The sequence below is a fragment of the Acinonyx jubatus genome, chromosome B3, assembly GCF_027475565.1.
Source record: "Acinonyx jubatus isolate Ajub_Pintada_27869175 chromosome B3, VMU_Ajub_asm_v1.0, whole genome shotgun sequence".
Classification (NCBI taxonomy): domain Eukaryota; kingdom Metazoa; phylum Chordata; class Mammalia; order Carnivora; family Felidae; genus Acinonyx; species Acinonyx jubatus.
Window position 1 is genome coordinate 78,825,619 of NC_069386.1, and position 14,252 is coordinate 78,839,870.

At 36.6% G+C, this 14,252-nt stretch overlaps 1 protein-coding gene across 5 annotated transcripts in view; it reads left to right on the plus strand.

Annotated features, from left to right (window-relative positions):
* G2E3 (G2/M-phase specific E3 ubiquitin protein ligase) overlaps positions 1–14,252 on the plus strand; it is a 66,894-nt gene that overhangs the window by 8,091 nt on the left and 44,551 nt on the right. For 2 of the 5 annotated variants that reach the window (XM_027065519.2, XM_027065522.2), the window contains exon 1: positions 6,674–8,842. The exons of the other annotated variants lie outside the window; for them this stretch is intronic. The gene's annotated coding sequence lies outside the window, so the exon portion shown is untranslated. Of the gene's footprint in view, positions 1–6,673; positions 8,843–14,252 lie in introns of those variants that run through there. 5 annotated transcript variants of the gene reach the window in all.

The window sequence follows — 14,252 nt, forward strand, 5'->3', positions numbered from 1 at the left end:
TGTTGCTATTGTTATTTTGAACATACTGTTGTCTGTTAGATCATTAAGAATAAGAAAAATAAAAGTTTTTATTATTTAATGGTCTTCTTTATGTAGATCCGAATTTCTGGATATTTTCTTCTAAGAACTTGTTTTAACATTTCTTGTAAGGCAGATCTACTGACAAGAAATTCTTTCAGTTTGTGTTTGAGAAGATCTTTACTTGTTCACTTTTGAACAGGTTTGAAGGATAATTTTGCAGTATACAGAATTCTAGATTGGAATTTCTTTTTCCTTATCACTTTAAGTATTTCACTGCTGTCTCTTCTTGCCTACATGGTTTCTGAGGAGACATGAAATGCGATTCCTTCCTTTGTTCTTCTATAGGTGAGTTGTTCCCCGACCCTCTCCCCCCACTCCCCTTTTCAGGGTTTTTTTCTTTAGCTTTGATTTTCTGTAGTTTGATATACCTAGGTATAGGTATTTTGGCATTTATTCTGCTTGGTGTTCCCTGAACTTAGCGGATCTGTGGTTTTATGTTTGACAGTGTGATTTGTCATTAAATTTTTAAAACATTTTTTTAAATTAAATAAGCTTTATGTTTATTGTGGGATTTGCACCCATGACCCCAAGATCAAGAGTGTCATGCTCTGAACCAGCCAGACACACCTGTCATTAAATCATTTTAAATAGTTCTTCTATTCCTTCCTCTCATTTGATATTCCCAGAATGTGTATGTTATACCTTCTGTATTTGTACCACAGTCCTTGGATTTTTTTTTTTTTTTTCCCAGTGTTTATTCTCTTTGTTCAGTTTTCAAAGTTTCTGTTGAGGTATCTTCAAACTCAGAGATTCTTTCCTCAGCCAGGAGGAAAATCAATCAAAGGAATACTTTATTTCTGTTAAAATGTTTTTGATCCCTAGCATTTCTTTTGGTTCTTTGTTAGGATTTCCACCTCCCTTCTCACATTGCCATCTGTTCTTGTATACTGTGTACTTTATCTATTAGAACCTTTCACATATTAATCATAGTTGTTTCAAATTCCAAATCTGATAATTACAACATTCCTGCCATGTCTGGTTCAGATGCTTGCTCTGTCTTTTCAGATTGTGCCTTTGCCACAATGATTTGTAATTTTTTCTCGATACTCATACATGATGTACTGGGTAAAAGTAGTTGCTATAAATAGGCCATTAGTAATGTGGTGGTGAGGTGTGGGTGAAGGGGAAGTGTTCAGTAGTCCTATGATTAGGTCTTAGTTGTTTCACGAGCTTACGTCCCTGGTCTGTAAGCTTAGAAGTATTTCTCAGCTTCTCCCACATATTTCTCAGCTTCTCCCTTATATTGGACAGGATAGCTAGAGTAGGCTGGAGTCAGGTATTTCCCTTCCCCCGGGTCAGTTATGCTCTGATAATATCCTAGCAGGTTAGGCTCTGGTTAACTAGTTTCGCCTGAGGGCAGGCCTTAATTAAGAAGAACTGAATGCTTTGGCATATTTCAAAATGGCACCTCTTCCCCTCTTCCTGCCAGAATGACAAGATTTTTCTCTTATATTTACTGTGGGATCCTGGTCGATATCTTGGTTGAGTTCCTGGTGGTAAATCTCAACAATATTGTGAGAAGTCCCCATAATTGCCTCCCACCCCCGAAGTTTTTAACTCTGAAAATTGTGCACATTGAGCCTCTAGCCATTAGTTAGCTACAGTTCAGATTTTCTTACCCCAGCACTGATCCCGCAGTGGTTTAGCTGGTAAATCTCTGCTGAACTAAGCTGTGACTCCCTGTCCCCACATGTCTCCATTCTTGAGGGCAGTGGTTTTGTCTGGTGTCCCTCCCTCTTACTGATCCAAAAAATGTTGATTTTTCAGGTTTTTCAGCTCTTGTTAGGATGGGGTGGGGACTTACAAGCTGCTTACATGCTGCTTTTCTTTTTAATTCAAGCAAATATATTTTTTAATGAAGGTATTAACTATATATCTTTCTGGTAATAGAATTTGTATAGAATAAAATTCACCCATTTTATTTCTTTGTTTATCATTATTATTTAATTTACATCCAAGTTAGTATATAGTGCAATAATGATTTCAAGAGTAGATTCCAGTGATTCATCTCCAACACATAACACCCAGTGCTCATCTCAACAAGTGTCTTCCTTAATTCCCCTTGCTCATTTAGCCCATCTCCCCCCAACCCTTCCAACAATCTGTTCATTCTCTGTATTTAAGAGTCTCTTATGTTTTGTCCCCCTCTCTGTTTTTATATTATTTTTGCTCCCCTTCCCTATGTTCATCTGTATTTTATCTTAAATTCCACATGTGAGTGAGGTCATATGATACTTGTCTTTCTCTAATTTCACTTAGCATAATACCCTCTAGTCCCACCCACGTTGTTGCGAATGGCAAGATTTCATTCTTTCTGATTGCCAAGTAATACTCCATTGTGTATATATATACTACATCTTCTTTATCCATTCATCTGTCAATGGACATTTGGGCTCTTTCCATACTTTGGCTATTGTCAGTAGCGCTGCTATAAACATTGGGGTGTGTGTGCCCCTTGAAAACAGCACATCTGTATCCCTTGGATAAATACCTAGCAGTGCAGTTGCTGGATCATAGGGTAGTTCTATTTTTAACTTTTGAGGAACCTCCATGCTGTTTTCCAGAGTGGTTGCACCAGTTTGCATTCCCACCAGCAGTGCAAAAAGTTTCTTCTTTCTTCGCATTCTCGCCAACATCTGTTGTTGCCTGAGTTGTTGATTTTAGTCATTCTGACTGGTGTGAGGTGGTATGCAGTTTCGTTTTAATAAATGTACTTCATTATATGAATGTACCACAATTTATCTCATCCATTGTCTGTTGGTGGACAATTAGGTTACAGGTTTTGACTATAAAACTAAGAAAATTTTTTAGCCACTGTGGATATTTGTGTATAATGCAGCAAATGATAGGTTGCACATTTAGCTTTTAATTGAAGTAAAATTCAGTTTTATAAAATTAGCCGTTTTAACCATTCATTGACATTTAGTACATTCACAGTGTTGTACAACCATCACCATTACCTCCATCTAGTTTCAAAACATTTTTATCACCCCTAAGGGGAAACTGATAGCCATTAGGCAGTAATTCTGTATATTCTATTCCCCCAGTTCATGGAAACAACAAATTTGCTTTCTGTCTCTATGGATTTACCTATTCTGGATATTTCATATAAATGGGATTATATATTATGTGACCTTTTGTATCTAGCCTCTTTCCCTTAGCTTGGTTCTAAGGTTCATCCAGGTTGTAGCATATAGCAATGCTTCTTTCTTTTTTAGAGCTAAATAATATTCTATACTATGGATGGACCACATTTTGTATAACATCATTTTAATGGACAAATGAGTCATTTCTATTTTTTAGCCATTGTGAATAGTACTGTTATGAACATATTCAAGTACACGAACCAGTACAAGTTTTTGTTTGACAATGTTATCAATTCTTTTGGTTAAGTCCTTAGTGTAATTGCTGGGTGATATGGTAGTTCTACATGTGATTTGTCGAGCAACTGCCAAACTTCTTTCCACAGTAGCTGTTCCAGTTTGCATTCCCATTAGCCCCATATGAAGTTTCCTATTTCTCTGTATTCTTGTTTTTTTAATTGTAATCATTTGAGTGGACATTAAGTGGTATCTCATTGTTGTTTTAATTTGAATATTCTAATAACTAATGATGAGCTTCTGTTCATGTGCTTGTTGACCATTTAAATATTTTCTTTGGAGAAATGTCCGTTCAGACTGCTTGGCCTGTTTTTTTTTTTTTTTTATTATTTTTTTATTGTTTAAAAAAAATTTTTTTTTTCAACGTTTATGTATTTTTGGGACAGAGAGAGACAGAGCATGAACGGGGGAGGGGCAGAGAGAGAGGGAGACACAGAATCGGAAACAGGCTCCAGGCTCTGAGCCATCAGCCCAGAGCCTGACACGGGCCTCGAACTCACGGACCATGAGATCGTGACCTGGCTGAAGTCGGACGCTTAACCGACTGCGCCACCCAGGCGCCCCTATTTTTTTTTTTTTTTTTTCCAACGTTTATTTATTTTTGGGTCAGAGAGAGACAGAGCATGAACGGGGGAGGGGCAGAGAGAGAGGGAGACACAGAATCGGAAACAGGCTCCAGGCTCTGAGCCATCAGCCCAGAGCCTGACGCGGGCTGCTTGGCCTGTTTTTAAATTTTGTTGCTTTTGTTGTTGAGTTCTAAGAGTTTCTTATATATTCTGGATACTTGCTCTTTATCAGGTATATGATTTCCAAATATTTTCCCCCATTTTGAAGATTGTCTTTTTCTCTTAATTGTGTAGTCCAAATTAATTTTTGTTGTTTTGTTTCTTTTTCTTTTTTTTTATTGGCTTGTGGTTTTGGTGCCCTGTGTAAGAAACCATTGCCAAACCCAAGGTCGTGAATTATCCTTTAAGATTTTTATAGTTTTTGCTCTTTCGTATTAAGTCTTTTATCCACTTTGAGTTTTGTTTTTTTGTTTTTAATTTTTTTTTTAATGTTTATTTCTTTTTGAGAGAGAGACACACACAGAGAATGAGCAGAGAAGGGGCAGAGACAAAGGGAGACACAGAATCCGAAGCAGGCTCCAGGCTCTGAGCCATCAGCACAGAGCCCTACGCAGGGCTCAAACTCAGGAGCCGTGAGACCATGACCCGAGCTGAGGTTGGATGCTTAATTGACTGAGCCACCCAGGCACCCCTGAATTAATTTTTGTATATAGTGCAAGTTAGGGAGCCAACTTCATTGCTTTGCATGTGGCTACCAAGCTGTCCCAGAATTATTTGTTGAACAGATTGTTCTTTCCCTATTGAATAGTCATGGCATACTTGTTAAAAATTAATTGATCATAGATGTGTGATTTTATTTCTGGACTCTTCGATTTAATCTATATGTTTATCCTTTTGCCAGTATTACCCTGTTTCAATTACTACAGCTTTGTGGTAAGTTTCCAAATTGGAAAGTATGAATCGTTCACCTTTTCTTTTTTGGTTTTGACCATTCAGGGTCCCTTGCAATTCATATGATTAGGATCAGGTTTTCCATTTCTACAAACAAGAATATCGGATTTTAATAGGGGTCGCATCAAAACTGTAGATAGATTGCTTTGGAGAGCATTGCCATGTTAACAATATTAAATCTTACAAACATGAACACAGTGTCTTGTCCTCTATTTGGACGCTTTAATTTCTTTTAGCAATGCTTAGTGACTTCTAGTGCACAGAGCTTGCACTCATTGGTTACATTTATTTCTGAGTAGTTGGTTCTTTTTGATGCTATTATAAAGGGAATTCATTTCTTATTTCCTTTATGAATTGTTCTTTGCTATTGTATAGAAATACAACTGATTTTTACATGTTCATTTGCATCCTGCAACATTGCAGAATTTATTAGATAACGTTTTTTTGTGAATTCATTGTGATATCTGCATGTAAGATTATGTCTTCTGCAAATAGAGCTACCTCTTGCTTTAATGTGGATGCCTTTTATTTCTTTTCTTACCAAATTATTCTGGTTGGAATGTCCAGTACAGTTTTGAATAGAAGTGGTGAGAGTGGCATCGTTCTGCTCCAGATCCTTTGTGAAAAGCTTTCAGTCTTTCACCATTGAATATGATATTGGCTGTAGGTTTTCCACAGATGCCTTTTCATGCTGAGGAAGTTTTCTATTCCTAGATTGATGAGAGTTTTTATCATGAAAAATGAATGAGTTTTGTTAAATGCTTTTCCTACATCAGTCAAGATGATCATGTGACCTTTTTCTCTTATTTTGTTAATGTGGTGTATTACATTAATTTTCCCTATGTTGAACTACCCTTGCATTACTGGGATAAATCCCACTTTGTCGTGGTATATAATTCTCTTAACAAGGATTCAGTGTGCTAGCTTTTTGTTGAGTAGTAATGTGTTTAGCATTGGTATCAAGGTAATCCTGGCTTCATAGATTGAATTAGAGAGTGTTCCCTCTTTTTTTTTTTTTGGATGGTTTTGAGAAACTTTGCCAGATTTTCTTTAAATATTTGATAGAATTCACCAGTGAAGTTATAGGCTTGGACTTTGTTGGAAGAGTCTTAGTTACTGATCTCAATCTCTTGATATAGGTCTGTGAAATTTTCTATTTGTGCTTGAGTCTGCTTTGTAAGATTATATAATTTGTTTAACCTAGTTAATTATCTAAATGGTTGGCATACAGTTCACATAATCCTTTTTATTTCTGTAAGATCTGTGGCATGTCTCCTTTTTGTTTCTGATTTTAGTAATTTGAGTCTTTCCCCCCACACCTTGGTAAGTCTGACTAAAGGTTTGTTATGAAGAAGCAACTTGTAATTTTATTCTGTTTTTCTATTTTTTATATTTAATCTTTTTTAATTACTTCCTTTTATCTTCCATTTCAGTTTGCTGTTCTTTTTTAGGCCCTTCAGGTATAAAGTTATGATACTATTTTGAGGTCTTTAAATTTTTAATGTCTGTATTTATAGTGGTAATTTTTCCACTGATTACTTTTTGCTATATGCTTTAGGTTTTAGCGTATTTTGTTTTCGTTTATATCTTTTCTAATTCCCTTGTGATTTCCTGTCTTTTGCTTGTTTAAGATGTGTTGCTTAATCTCCACATTTTTGTGTTTTTTTCCAGCTTTTCTTCTTTGATGTGTTTGTTGGCCTTATATTTCTTCTAAAGTATGTGTTCAACTCCCAAGCTTGTTTTATAAGGCCAACATTACCCTGACACCAAAGCCAGATTAGGACACTACAAGAAAAGAACTACAGGTCAATATTCCTGATGAGTGTAGATGAAAAAATTCTCCGAAAGATACTATCAAACCAAAGTCAGTAGCACATTAAAAGGATCATAATACCACATGATTTAGTAATTCCACATCCGGATACTTATCCGAAGAAAATGAAAACACGTGATTCAAAAAGATATCTGCATCTCTGTTTATTGCATTATTTAAAAGATGTGAAAGCAACCTAACTTTCTCTCTACAGATCAATAGGTAGAGAAGATATTGTGTGTTTATATACACATTGGAATGCTTAACCATAAAAAATAATGAAATCTTGCTATTTGTGACAACATGGATGGATATAGAGGGTATCATGCTAAGTGAACTAAGTTAGACTGAGAAAGACAAATACCATATGATTTCATTTATGTGTAGAATTCCAAAAAACAAAACAAATAAATAAAACTAAAAAACCAGAAACAGACTCATAAATACAAAGAACAAGCTGATGGTAGCTAGAGCAGAAGGGGTGTGGGAGGGAATGGGCAAAATAGGTGAAGAGGATTGAGATACAAACTTAGAACTGTCAAATAAATAAGGGATGAGAAGTACAGCATAGGGAATATACTTAATATTGTAACAACTTTGTATGGTGAGAGATGCTAACTAGACTTATTGTGATGAGCATTTTGTAATGTGAATGTTGAATCACTATGCTGTACATGTGAAACTAATGCAATACTGTATGTCAACTGTACATTAATTTAAAACAATGATTATACATCACGATCAAGTGGAATACATTCCCAGATACAAAGATGGTTCTATCTATGAAAATCAATCAGTGTGACACATCAAATTAATAGAATGAGAAGTAAACATCAAATGGTCATACCAATAAATGTAGAAAAAGCATTTAAGAAAATTCAGCATCCTTTTATGATAAAAATTCCCAACAAATTGGGTACAGAAGGAACATACCTCAACATAAAAGCTCAAACATAACAAGCCCACAGCTAACACCATACTCTGTGGTGAAAAGTTGAGAGCTTTTCCTCTGGGATCAGGAATAAAACAAAGGTGCCCATTATCACCACTCCTATGTAACATAGCTGTAATTCCTAGCCCAAGCAGTTAGGCAAGGGAAAGAAATAAAAGACATCCAAATTGGAAAGGAAAAAGTAAAATTGCCTATTTGCAAGATGACATGATCTTCTATTTTGAAAATCCTAAAAATCTTACCAAAAAACTTTAAGAATAGCTATCCACCTGGAATTAAGAGGGAATTTGGCTTACTTTATTCTATTAATTACCTATTACTGTACAATAAATCACCCCAAAACATGGTGACTTAGGACAGCAAACCTTATCTGACAGTTTCTGTGGGTCAGAAATTTGAGAGCAGCTTAGCTGTGTGGTTCTAACTTAGGGTTTCCTGTGACGTTGCTCTCAGATTGTTAGCTAGTCGTCAGTCATATGAAGACTTAATTGAGGCTGGAGAATTTGCTTTTTTTTTTTTTAATTTTTTTTTTTAAACCTTTATTTATTATTGAGAGACAGAGACAGACCATGAGCAGGAGAGGGGCAGAGAGAGAGGTAGTCACAGAATCCGAAGCAGGCTCCAGGCTCTGAGCCTTCAGCACAGAGCCTGACACAGGGCTCGAACTCATGAACCACAGGCGAGATCATGACCTGAGCCGAAGTCGGATGCTTAACCAACTGAGCCACCCAGGCGCCCCTGGAGAATTTGCTTCTAAAATGGCTCACTCAGCATGGCTGTGGATAAATGCCTTATTTCCTTGCCAAGTGGGCCTTTTGTAAGGAGCATCTTCAAGTCCTTATGACTTGGCAGCTAGCTTCCTCCAGCACAGGTGATCCATGATAGAGAGTAAGGGGTGAGTCATAATGCCTTTTATGACCTAGTAGTCATAATATGACCTAATATGACCTAATAGTCATACATTGCCATTTCTTCCAGACGTCTTGGTAGAAGCAAGTTACTAAGTATGGCCACAGTAAAGGAAAGGGAGGGAAATCAGGCTGTAACTTTTGAACGGAGGAGTATCAAAATGTGAATATCCCTGACTGACCAAGTAGAGGTAAGCAGTGGAAGAGACTCAGTACTTCTTGAGAGTGGTTTCTTGGAACTCTTCATTAAATTGTTGATGTCTCAAGGAAGGAGAGAATTGTTTGATATTATTTTGAAGACTAAGTTTGTTAAGACTTGGGCTGTTATTGAGACATATTTACATATCATTGTTTTCCTCCTCCCATTTAGGAAGTCTCAAAGTTCATGCACTGGAAGGAAAACAAATGATAAAATCAATCAAAAATATGTGAATAGTACTCTCCCCCCCCCCCCCCCCCCGAAGTTTTGTTTTGGAGACTGTTTGAAATAAAGCAGTCATCAGTCAGGAATCAGCAAAAATTTTAGTTTCAGGTACTGGGGATTAGAAAGAAGGCTAATGTCAACTGGTCAAAAGTATGAAATAAGTGCTGTCTTTAGAACATCCAATTTGGGGATAGCTTTTAATTTTGATATAATTTTAAACTTATAGAAAAGTTACAAGAATATATACAGAATTCCTGAAAAACAGCCTTTTTTCAGATTCAGCAGTTGTTTGTTTTGTGACATTTGCCTTGTTAATTTTTCTCCTAAAACCTAAAAATCAGCCTAAAACCTCCAGGCATAAAACTGTAGTGGGATACAGTTAGGTTTATTAACTCATTGTAGTGAGAGAGATTGAAGATGAGAGGAACCATTGACTTCTCACTGTAAGGTAAAACAGATTTATTAAAGGATTTTGAAGAAGAGTGGCATCTAGGTGACATTTAAATGAAGTAGTGTTCTGATAGTGTTAAAGCAAAGCCACAGCCAAGCTGTATGTAAAGGAGTCAGCATCAGATCTGGACTGCACAGTGGACTTATGGTGTTGTTTCCTTGAAAACTACAAAATTAAGAGAAAGGAGGAAAGTTGTGTTTGGTACCTTTGTTGGCAATTGAGATTTTTTTTCTCTGTATCAGTTATTTACTTTGATCCTCTTTGCGAAAGTTTCCTTATGTCCTTTTCTAGTCATTTCCCTGTCTGAGAAACAAGCACTGTTCTGATATTTTTCATGGTGGATTAATTTTGTCAGTCTCAGAGCTTCATATGAATGGAATAATGTAGGTATGAGTGGTATGTAGTTTCTTTCACTCAGCATAATATCTGTAAGGTTCATCTGTTTTGTTGCATCTTGCAACACTTCTTACCTTTTTATTGCTATGTAGTATTGCATTTCATCAACAAACTGCAATTTGTTTATCCATTTTCTTAGTAATGGACAGGTGGGTTTCCAGCTTTGGAGCAGGAAGAAGGCTGCTATGAACGTTCGTGCATAAGGTTTCTGTCTATATGTGTTTTTATTTCTCTTGGATAGATAAATAGATGTGAAATTCCTGCATCAAAGGCTAGTGTCTGGGTATATGTTTAAGAAAGTGCAAAAACTTTGCAGAATGAAAAGTTCCTTTGTACATTTCCACCAACAATTTATGTGAATTTCTGAGTTGATTTATATCCTTTCCAGTGTTTGGTGTTGATAGTCTTTCTAATCTTAGCCATTATTATGGGTATGAAGTGGTCTGTCATAGTGGTTTTAAATTTTTTTTAAGATTTTGTTTTTAGGTAATATCTATACCCAATGTGGGGCTCTAACTTACAACCCTGAAATCAAGAGTTGCATGCTCTACAGACTGAGCCAGCCAGGCACCCTGTTTTTAATCTTTATTAACCTAATTACAAATGATGTTGAACATCTTTTCATGTTTATTGACCATTCATATATCTTCCTTCAGGAAGTGTCCATTTATGTCTTTTGCCCATTTTTTCAAATTGGATTATTTTCTTTATATTTGTTGAGTTGTAGTTCTTTATGTATTCTAGGTGTAAGTCTTTGTCAGACACAACTTTTACAAATACTTCCTCCTCGTCTGTGGCATGCATATTTACTTTCTTAATTGTATCTTTTGATGAGTGAAAGCTTTTAATTTTGATGAAGCATAATTTGTTTCTTTTTTTAAACGTTTCTTTTTTTAAACGTTATTTATTTTAAGAGACAGGGAAAGAGAGCAGGGGAGGGCAGAGAGAGAGGGGGTGGAGAGAATCCCAAGCAGGCTTCGCACTGTCAGCACAGAGCCTGATGTGGGGCTCGAACTTATGAACCATGAGATCATGACCTGAGCCGAGATCAAGAGTCAGATGCTTAACCAACTGAGCCACCAAGCACTCCATAATTACTACTTTTTTTGTTAAATTTTTTTGGTTGTAGCTTGTAAAGTTAGTTCTATGATCTACTTGAAATTAATATTTCTGTGGTGCGAAGTATGGATCAACTTTCATTTATTTGTTCATTTATTTTCCATATGGATATTTAGTTTTCCCAGCACCATTTTTTCAAAAGACTTTTCGCCATTGATTGCTTTGTTACCTTTGTTGAAAATTGAATGACTGGAAAAATATCTATTTCTGGGCTTTTTAGTTTTGTTCCATAGGTCTATATGGAATAGTGTGTGTGTATTAAAATTTTTTTATCTTCTTACTCATTTTTGAGACAGAAAGCACAAGCTGGGGAAGGTAAGAGAAAGAGGGAGACAGGAACCGAAGCAGGCTCCACGCTGACAGCAGAGAGCCTGATGCCAGGCTCAAACCCATGAGTTACGAAATCATGACCTGAGCTGAAGTTGGATGCCCAGCCGACTGAGCCACCCTGGCACCCATGGAATAGTATATATTACTACACTTTGAAAAACTACATAAAGTGCTTATTAGATACTGGCATATGTAGGGAAAAGTCTTTACTATACATGTTTTGGTAGCATTAAAAATTTTTTTTAATGTTTATTTTTGAGAAAGAGAGAGAGTGTGAGCAGGGGAGGGGCAGAGAGAAAGGGAGAGACAGAATCTGAACCAGGCCCCAGGCTCTGAGCTGTCAGCACAGAGCCCAGCAATGGGGCTCAAACCCATGAACTGTGAGATCATGATCTGAGCTGAAGTCAGATGCTTAACTGACTAAGCCACCCTAATGGTCTGGGTGGCTACCTAGCCACCCTGATAGCATTTTAAAAAATGTTTATTTATTTTGGGAGATTGAGGAGGGTGCGTACCACATGTGTGAGCAGGGGAGGGGCAAAGGAAGAGGGAGAGATAGAATCTTAACCAAGGTCCATGCCCAGCACAGAGCCCAACACAGATCATGACCTGAGCCAAAATCAGAGCTGGATGCTTAACAGACTGAGCTACCCAGGAATTCCAGGAGATCTTTCTTAAGATCAGTTTATAGCCAATGACTGTTGGAGGCTTTTCAGCATGGTTCTGTACATACTTCTATGATACTTTTTTATGTCTTGTGATACTGATGTTCACTTTTAATTCTTATATTTATTTGTAAGTGTGAGAAAGTTCTTGTTTAGTGCAGAGTTCTGAGACTAGTAATTAACCAAAAAGTTCAGATACCTTTTTTTTTTCTTTTAAAGGTAACATAGTTCTCTTTAAGTGTGTTATAAAGATCTAGGTAGAACTTCCATCACACTGTCCATCAAGAGATGCTCTGGGTCTTTGTAGTGGGAAATGGAAAAGGAGGAGAAGATGCAGCCACTTAGAAAGCTTAGTCTAGAACCTTGCCCATCATATCAGTATCAAATATGTATCAGTTGCGATCAAATATTTATTAGCACTGTGCTGAATGATGTGGGAATTTTACCCTCAGGGCATTTGCCAGTATAGCTGAAGAATTAAAAAAAAAATTGAAATAAACATAATACAGAGTAATATGTGATTAATATTTGCATTAAGGTCATTGAGAGAATTTAAAATATCTTTATTATAGGTGTCTGTATTGTGGACCTCAGTCATTATTCTGAATTACAATAAATCTAAAAGTAAAAAATAGATTCAGTTTACCCACAGAGGGTAGAGGGTAAGGAATTATAAACTGTAGAGAGTGACTCTCAAATGTAAACCTGTGGTGCTGGATACTGACTAAACATCATTTATAAATTAAAATTTTTATGTTTATTCTAACTGAACTGTTATGTGTTTATGGACTTTTCTGCAATAGATTCTTATGTATGAATGGATTTATGGTAAGCAGAATTCATCATCAGAGGTTGAATTATAAAGAAGTCCTAATAAAAGAGGCATTTTATCTTCCTATTGTATTTCATTAGTTTTAAGACGAACCCCTACCCCTACCCCCATGCACCTTTTAACATGTTTTAAAATTAGGTTATGGTCCTCTTTCAGTTTTGGCCACTGGGGCAGTCTGCAGTCATTGCATGAACATGTATAAACATCAAAAGCATTGGGACACCTGGGTGGCTCAGTCAGTTAAGCGTCTGACTCTTGGTTTCTGCTCAGGTCATGATCTCACAGTTCATGGGATTGAGACCTGCATCGGGCTCTATGCTGCCAGCTCGGAGCCTTCTTGGGATTCTCTCTCCCCCTCTCTTTCTACCCCTACCCCATGTTCTAAACAATAAAAAGAAGTGTTGGGGTGCCTGGGTGGTTCAGTCAGTTAAGCGTCCGACTTTGGCTTAGGTCATGATCTCACGGCTCATGAGTTCAAGCCCCGTATCTGGCGAGGTGCTGACAGCTCAGAATCTGGAGCCTGCTTTGGATCCTGTGTCTCCCTCTCTTTCTGCCCCCCCTTGCTCGTGCTCTGTCTTTCTCTTTGTCAAAAATAAATAAACATTAAAAAAATAATTAAAAAAAAAGTATTGTCATATGCGTATAGAGTATGGTCTGTGCCTCTAAAAAAGAAAAAGCCTAAAAAACACTAAAATACTCCTTTAACATTGCATTAATGGTGTGGAGAGGAGATGGGAAAGGTAGGCTGGACCCACTTAATTGGCAAAGCTTGCTCAATGTGGGGCTCTTTTGTTTTATAGATTCTTTTAAGAAATACCAATATTGATAGCACAGATGGTTTTGTAAGGAAGAACCAGGAAATAATGAAGGCTTGAAGACAAAATAATGCAAAAGATTTGGCCTATGACTTTTTATAAGAACACAAAAGTGACTTTTTATATAAGAAATCAGTTCTTACAATCAGTATGAAATCTAAGTTCTAAATTGTAAAAAAGCATTGATGGAATTTGATAGCCATCTTTGTGGGTATTTTTGTCCTTCCTTTGATATTTAATATTCTGTTATTTATTGTGTCCTTTTATTATTTTCATGTGAAGTGGCATAGTCACTCAGTTATGGGTTAGTCTATTCCCACTTACGAGCTCTGTGACCTTGGACAACTATTTAACCTCTGTGAGCATTGGTTTGAAAATGGTAAAATGAGATTACATTTACTGACTAGCATTTTAAGTTAATTCTTTTCTACTTAAATTCCAAGAGCTTACACATACATTATCTACTTGAATCTCATAACATTTTAAGTAGACTATTTATATATTTTTGGTAAAGTGAAATTTTGATGTTAAGATAATGTCCTTCCTCAGGGGCGCCTGGGTGGCTCAGT